At 44.4% G+C, this 7,505-nt stretch overlaps 1 protein-coding gene across 3 annotated transcripts in view; it reads left to right on the top strand.

Moving 5' to 3' along the window:
* Window positions 1-3,641: 3,641 nt before the first annotated feature.
* The window catches only part of MAPK4 (mitogen-activated protein kinase 4), a 215,430-nt gene continuing 211,566 nt past the window's right edge, over window positions 3,642-7,505 (top strand). For 2 of the 3 annotated variants that reach the window (XM_031945952.1, XM_031945951.1), the window contains exon 1: window positions 3,642-4,423. The gene's annotated coding sequence lies outside the window, so the exon portion shown is untranslated. The remainder of the gene's footprint in view (window positions 4,424-7,505) is intronic. The other variant, XM_031945953.1, reaches the window with a different exon arrangement.

The raw sequence follows: 7,505 nt of genomic DNA, 5'->3' as shown, positions 1-7,505 counted from the left end.
TTTCTTTGCTTTCCCAGCTATATCTCCCAGAAGGCTTTAAGGGCCACAGAGTACTTGAGTTCTGAAGAAATATTACCAGGGGCCCTTGAGAAAAGATGATGTGTTTGGGCACAGGAATTTCAAGGTGAAGGATAGAGAAATGGAGGACACAAGGAGAGAAAATCTCTTTCCATGCATTGGCCTATCTGTGCCCAGTTTAAAAAGCTTCTCTTTTCCATTAGTAGAAAAGCCAGGAGGTATGAGCAGTGGATTGGTTGAGACTGTGTTCAGCTAATTGAAGGGAAGTAGTACTGTCCAGACAAGCTGAGAGAATAGTGTTAGCAATTTGTGGGACAGGGTCATGATGCCTGCTGCTATGAGAATAATTGGTGAGAATTCTGGGGATGAATTTCATGAGGATAAGATACATTTTTCTCCCTCCACTCAAAGATATGTATTAAGTCTCCAAATTTTGGTGCTTTAATTCTGGGTTAAGAACCAAGGATAAAGGGAATTCTGCACAGATCAAGGAAGGGGAAAATAGAGATGTTTGTTACTTTTTATACAGGATAGCATGCTTACTGCTGCAAGGTGACACCTAGACCTGCAATAACTCGAGAAGACCTGAGTTCAAATACATCCTCAAACATTTGGACAAGTCATTTAACCCTGTTTATCTCAAGCTCTTTATCTACAAAATGAGCTGCAGAAGGAAATGGCAAGACACTCTAGTCTTTGCCAAGAAAACCCTAAATGGGGTCACAAGGGATCAAATATGACTGAAATGGCTAAACAATTCTCAAACTCATCATCTGCTTTCTCTACTCCTGAAATATTAAGAATCACAAGAGATGGTCACAAAGCTGTGGTGATTATACCCACTCTATATTTATGTTATGTAACCTCAGTTGGGCCCTTTTCATTGCTTAGAAATCAATTCTCTCCTTAATTGACCACAGCAAATGCTACAAAGTTTTTATTCTCTTTTCTTCCCTATTTGTGCCTTTACCTTTACATTTTATAGTAGATGCCTTAGAATCCTACTTGATTGAGAAGACTGTGGTTATATAATAGGAATTACCTCAGATCTCCTCCTCAGCCCCCCTCCTTCGCTCATAATTTTTTCAGCACCTTCACCCATTTTTTATTTATTCCCTCTTATCCTAAAGGAAGAGGTGTCCCTTCTAAGATGTAACTTCCTGCTTGTACCTTTGGTTGAGTCTCCTCATGTCTCTTTTCAAACTTTGTTCCATCAATCATTCTCTCTTTTAGGTAACTTCAGTGCTTTTTCTCCATTAGGTTTTGATAAACCAACAAATATATTCAATCACCCCAATCAAAAATGCCTGCCTATGGCTATTCAAGTCTGTCCCATCTCTCTTCCATTTATTATCTAACTTTTTAGAAAACTACTCTATTTTACATCCCAGTCTCCTAACTTTCTTCTGTTCCTCTCTCAATTCTTGGAAATCTGGCATCTGTCTCCATTGCTCATCATCAAAATTCCAATAGCCTTTTCTAAGTCTCCATTCACTGTTGATCATTGTTGACTTCTAAATGTTCTCTCCTGCCTTGGCTTTTGGCATACTACCTTCTCCATAGTAATAGAAAGGTTTGGAAGTCAGGAAATGTGAGTTTGAATCTAATGTTTATTATTAACATGTCTCTGTGCTTCAGTTTTCTCATCTTTAAGAAAATTATTTAATTTTCTCCTCATGTGATTGTTATGAACATTAGAATATGTGTGAAAGTGCTAAATGTGAATTATTATTATTGCTTATAAATCCAACAGTACACCAACAATTTTAAAATTAACTATAAGATGTAATTCACTGTGCTTGAAGCTAGAGATTCATAGATCAATTTTGTAGCTATTTTTCTAGCTACCATATGGGGGATGGGACAAAGATAAATAATGAAAAATCTTTGATATGGGGGGGATAAAATAAAGGCAAAAGAGAAGACTGCACAAAATATTTTGACATATTTGAGGGAGGACAGATCACTGTCACTAAAAGTGTCAGGGAAGTTTCAGAGGAGTGACAGCTCCAAAGGAAGTTGGGCTCCAAAGGAAGAAAGACAAGAGTAGAAAATGAAGATGGGAGAAAGAGGAGTCCAATCTAGATTTAATCAAAGGTAAAGTTGTGAGGGGACAAGATTGTTGTGAGGATCACATGAGATAATAAGCTTAGTACAGTGCCTACCATGTAGTAAACAGTATGTAAATGTTAGCTATTATTATTATCTAGCTCCATAAACTAAGTAGTTGAAGCAATAGAGTACTGGACTTGGAGTCAGGAAAACCTGATACCAAAACTGGCACCCAACTTCTCAATGTCTGGCACATAGTAGGTGCTATATAAATGCTTATTCCCTTCCCTTTTGTTCCCTTCCCCCCTTCTGACTTCAATATTTTTGTCAGAGGAATAAGCATTCTATGCTGTCTACTATATTTAAAACTCTGCTGCGTATCTTTGACTTTTCCTTCTCCCTCAACTTTCATAACTAATCAAACACTAAATCATTTCAGTTCTAACTCTGAAACATCTCTCATTCATCCTTTCTCGAGTGCAGTTGTTACTTCTTGGTACAGGTCCTCCTTACTATCCCCTTCCTGGACATTTGCAATAGCAGCCAGTACAACAGCAAATCTCCATCTCCCCTCTCCCTAATCTGGATTTCCCCCAGCTGCCATATCAATTTCCTTTTCTTCAGATCTGATTATGTCACATCTCTCTCCCCACCAAAATCCTCTCCCTTCAAGTTTAAGCTTTACTGGAAATTGTCATTCTAGGCTCTCCATACACTCTGGTCCCATTCTACCTTTCCCATTTTGATCTCTTGTCACTTCTCTCTGAAAGCTGCCTAGCCAAATTGGACTCTGTTCCTCCGCGCCAGGTACTTTCCTGAATAGACAGCTAGCTTCCTTTGTTCATCATGTTCTCAAAGCCTAGAATTCCATCCTGCATCCTTCCCACTTCCCACCTTCCTACCTGGCTTTTAAAGCCCACACAAAGCTAGGCTCCCGGCTCCAAGAAGCCGTGGCCAGAACCCTCAGTCCATAAAAACCCTCCTGGCACAGCAGATGGAGCACTGGAGTTAGTCGGAAAGACTTGAGTTCAGTCCTGCCTCAAATACTAGCTATGTGATCCGGTACAAATCGTTTAGACCCCTTTTGAGCTTTAACAATAATAAAGAAACAAAATTCACCGGAGGGCGATCGGTGCAAGCGTGCAGAGCGCTCTTCGAGTAGCTGGTTTCCACGGGAATAGTGGAAGATATTCAGAGTCGGGAGACAGAGTGGGGCACAATCCGAATTCAGATCGTTCAATAAGAGGATTGGACTCGAAGTCCCTTCCAGTCCTAATCTAAGAGCTGCTATGATTTTCTGTATTTACTCCTCTAGGGATCTCTGTGTGTGTCACGTTCCTCTATTCCTGTGCAAGCATCATGAGGGCCACCTCAGCGTCTTTTCACAACTTTGTTCTCCTTGAGCAATGAGTTCTGTCTGCAGAAATCGTTTGAATTGAAGCCTCTCCGGCAGGGAGGGGACCTGGTTCCCACTTATGGCTCCTCCTTCCCTCTCTGGGCCCCAGATCTGGGGGTAGAGGGTGGGGCGGGAGGAGCAAGCTGGGCGGGGGCGCGTCTGAGGGTGAGGGGTGGTGATCACTGTAAGTTTGCAGACTGCTTTTGGAGCGGCCGATTTTCTCAGGAATAGTGGAAGGTCAAAGAGTTGGAAGACAAAGTGGGGTATAATCCAAATCCAGAAAAGCCTAATATCCCTCCTGACATCCCGGGGAGAAAGGTTGGAAAGGGGACTCAGAAAGGAGCGTAGTCTGCTCCACCTGCTCCTGCTTTGGTCCTGGGCCATTGAGTCAGCCGGCCCCCGGAGCCTACTGAGAACGTCCTTCGCAGCTGGCGCCTCAGAGACAGTCCCAGGGCCCAGCGCTGCCGCTGCCGCTCCTGCCTGGTCCAGCTGTGATTCCCCCTTTCTCACCCCGCGGCGCAGCGCGATCACAGCTGCAGCAGGTGGGCCCCCCCCCCCCCCATATCTCCCCCTCCCCAGCCCAGCCCGATGACTGACGGTGGCTGAGGAGGCGGGACCCGAGCCCGGGGCGGAGCCGGGAGGAGAACTGGCCAGGCGCAGGGGGGAGGTGGAGGAGGAGAAAAAGGAGGAGGAGAAAGAGAGAGAGAGAGAGAGAGAAGCAGAAGGGGAAGACTGGCTCCTGCACAGACTGAGCGAGCTCTGCTGTCTAAGCAAGGAGTACAGGCTCCGAGGCTCGCCCAAGCGAGCGGGCGCCTCGGAGGGTCAGCGGCGGAGGTTGGGCAAGCGGCAGCAGGAGAGGCAGGGGCGCAGACAAAGGCGCCGCCGCCGCCGCCGCCGCCGGCGGCTCGCTGGCTCTCCTGCGGGAGCGAACCTGAGCAGCGATCGGGGGCTCTCTGGGTGAGTAGCTTTCATTCCACTCGCTTTCTTTCTTCTCTGCATTAGCTGTTTCCTCGAGAGTTCGGGGCAGGGTCCCCACGCTGCTCCTGGCCCCGCAGAAGAAAGAAAGGAACGCTAGCAATCCTTGGCTTTGCCAGACCCAGCCTCCCCAAGCCCGATCCCCCCGAGGAAGTTCCCCATGGGTCCCGCGGAGAGGAGGATGCCTTTAAGGCACGGCAGCTCCGTCCCCTCCTTGGGCAGCCTTGACTCAGGATCTGGCCCAGAGTGAGATTCGGTGATTTGAATAGAGTGATTGCTCTTGATGATTGTGTGTGTGTGTGTGTGATTAGCGGACTGGATCCGGTAGGAGGAAAACCGGGTTCCCAGAGGGTCACATAAGGTTCTTAAGGTTGCGTGGGGGTGATAGATACAGCTATTTCCCTATTTTGTCCCTCGATTAAGTGGGTTCTGTCTTACTTTCCTTGTCTTCATCTTCCTCTCCTCACTAAAAAAGGGTTAATATAATAGTTCCCACTCTCACCCCAAACACACGTTTTTTTCTAGTGTCACCGGTAAAATGGGGTCTGCTGTCGTGGGGGTGCTCAGCGAGCAAAGGCTCTGTGTGTGAGATAAAGCTCAAAGAGGTTACCTTACTGCAATTCCTCATTCTCAGACTGAGTCCTTCATTCTCCCGGTGAAGGATTGTGAGGGCAAAATCTGAGTGGATTTTTTTGCACGAAAACTCAGTCCAATGCAGCATCTATCCACCAGCATCTTGCATTCGTTGCGCCTTATTCTTAAAAGCAACCCAGAATTGGAGACAGCTTTTGCTTTTGTTCTTTCCTCTGCGCTCCGGGAGGGGAAAGGTGTTAGGTAGCCTGGGGATTGTCACAAGATCCCCTAGGAGGTGGGGAGAGAGAGGAGAAATAAAGGGAATGGAGGGAAAGGTCAGCGGTTTCCGGGGCTCTGGGAAGGGAGAAGAGTATTTAGCGGTGCTGCTCAAAAATGTTCTTGGGACCCAGGCAGTTTGTCTTGAATTTGTTCATGAATTGGAGCATTTATCCGGCTGCTGCCTCTCACCCTATCATGTGCCTCTTCAAATGCGCTCACAAGCTTCACTCTCCCCAACAGTCAATTTCCATTCACATATATTTGCAAATGACTTTGTTAATGTAACCTTCCTGCTTGTTATTTAAGCTTGCTACTCTACTTGCTTGCTACTCTAACTTTCTCTTAAATTCTACAAATATTTATCCCTGCCCACTAAGTTCAGGGAACCTCTAGAATGAGAAACATTCCTTAGCTACCATTAGCAGGGAAGAAAGAGGGAGATATACGGTTTAGTGTCTTTTGGCTTATGTTCCGCCCCCTCCTTCTCACCAATTAAGTTTCCGAGCCTACCTGAGTACTAAGTCAGAGAGAAAAGGGGCAGCTAAGCACCTAACCTTTCTGAATTCGATTTTATGGTGTAGGAAAAGCTGTAACTATCTGTTCCTCCCTATGTAAGACAAATTGAGAGTAAAATGTGCCCAAGATGCAGAGTGAAGGTTTTGATTAGATATAGAAGGTTAGATCTAAGTTAAGAATTAATATCTAAAATAATAAGATAGAGTTGAAATAGTCTTTGACTTGGAATCAAGACACCAGACTGGTGGTTCTGGCTTGGGCCCAGACTCATTGGCTAAATAGCTTTACCCTTCCAGGCCCCAACTTTCCTCTAGTGTCAAAGGAAGGAGTTCAATTAGATGATTTCTAAGAGAACCTTTCAACTCTAATAGTTTATGCATCTGGTGCAGTGAGAACACTGAACATGGCATCATAAGACCTAAATTCATATTTTAGTTTTGCCAGTTATTTATTACCTGTGTGACTTTGAATAAATCACTTAACCTCTTGGGGCCTCAGTTTTCTCATCTTTGAAATGGAAGGTTGGACCAGATGATTGCTAATGTCCCTTCAAGCTCTCCATCCATGATTCTGTGCTTCTATTAGTTTCGTTAGAAAATGGATTAGATCACCAAAGAAGGTAATAAGATTTGCAGTTATCCAGAAATATGTCTTGAGTCAATACAATGTGCCAGAACAATAGGGTAGGCAGAGAGATACAACCTTCATCCCTAGCCTGAGAGAACCTTACCCTTACACTAAACTTTCCATCCTATCAAAACATGTTCCAAAAAGGGTCTGATTTTTATACCAGAGCAGGAATTTAAATTAATCCCTCATGCATTTTCCTTAGACATTTTGCATTTTAGGAAAGAAAGTTTTTGTCCTTTTTTTAAGGAACACTGAACATCAGTAGGTGAAGGGAGAGAGATGTTTCTGGGAGTTGAGTAGCCTTCCCTAGGGTTCATAAAATCACATTTCCCCTTATTCAACCCTTCCTTTTCAGGTCTCTTCTACCCTTTGAGTTCTACAAAAAGTTGTGACCTTTGCCATTTTTCTTCATTATGTTATAGCTAAAGTGAAGCTTCTTGTGTTTTTGATAAGGTGGCAACTTAGTAGTCACATTTTTGGTTTTTGAGCATATCTGGAAATATTTTCCACAAAGAGAACCTGTACTCCTCTCTAGGCCAAAGAGATTCATTCTCTTATTACTTGGTCCTCTCTATAGATTGAGATAAGAGGGAGGGAGTTAGCAAATATTATGATAGTCAAACTGATCTAGTAAGGATTGTTACGTTGGTATGGTTTTTTTAAATCACCATTTGGGTTGATTTATACACAAGGGATATTGGCTGCTGATTTCTCTCTGTCCAGACTCACAGCAGCTACAGTTGATAGGCAGCAGAATTTCTCCCAGCCTGCTGCTTTTAAGCATCTGCTAATGGGCTAATGAGTAGCAATGGGAGAAGGAAGAATGACTGGGGGGGGGGAGGAATCTCTTTCTATCAGCAGCTGCTTAAGCAGCAGGTCAAGGGAAGCTCTCTCTCTGTAAGTGGCAGCAAGTCAGAGCAACTTCTGCAGACCAGACCTGTGAAGGAAGTCATTGTTAAACTGGAATTGTTAATCACAGTTTTCAGGGTGACCTCTATCCCTGGTTGACTTTTACCCTATATTGTATAAGTATTCCCATAGTTTCTAGCCCCTCCTGTCTATCAAC

This window comes from Sarcophilus harrisii, chromosome 1 (genome assembly GCF_902635505.1).
Source record: "Sarcophilus harrisii chromosome 1, mSarHar1.11, whole genome shotgun sequence".
NCBI classification, from domain to species: domain Eukaryota; kingdom Metazoa; phylum Chordata; class Mammalia; order Dasyuromorphia; family Dasyuridae; genus Sarcophilus; species Sarcophilus harrisii.
The sequence above is the reverse complement of the archived record's forward strand: the minus strand, read 5'-3'. Positions and strand labels throughout refer to the sequence as shown.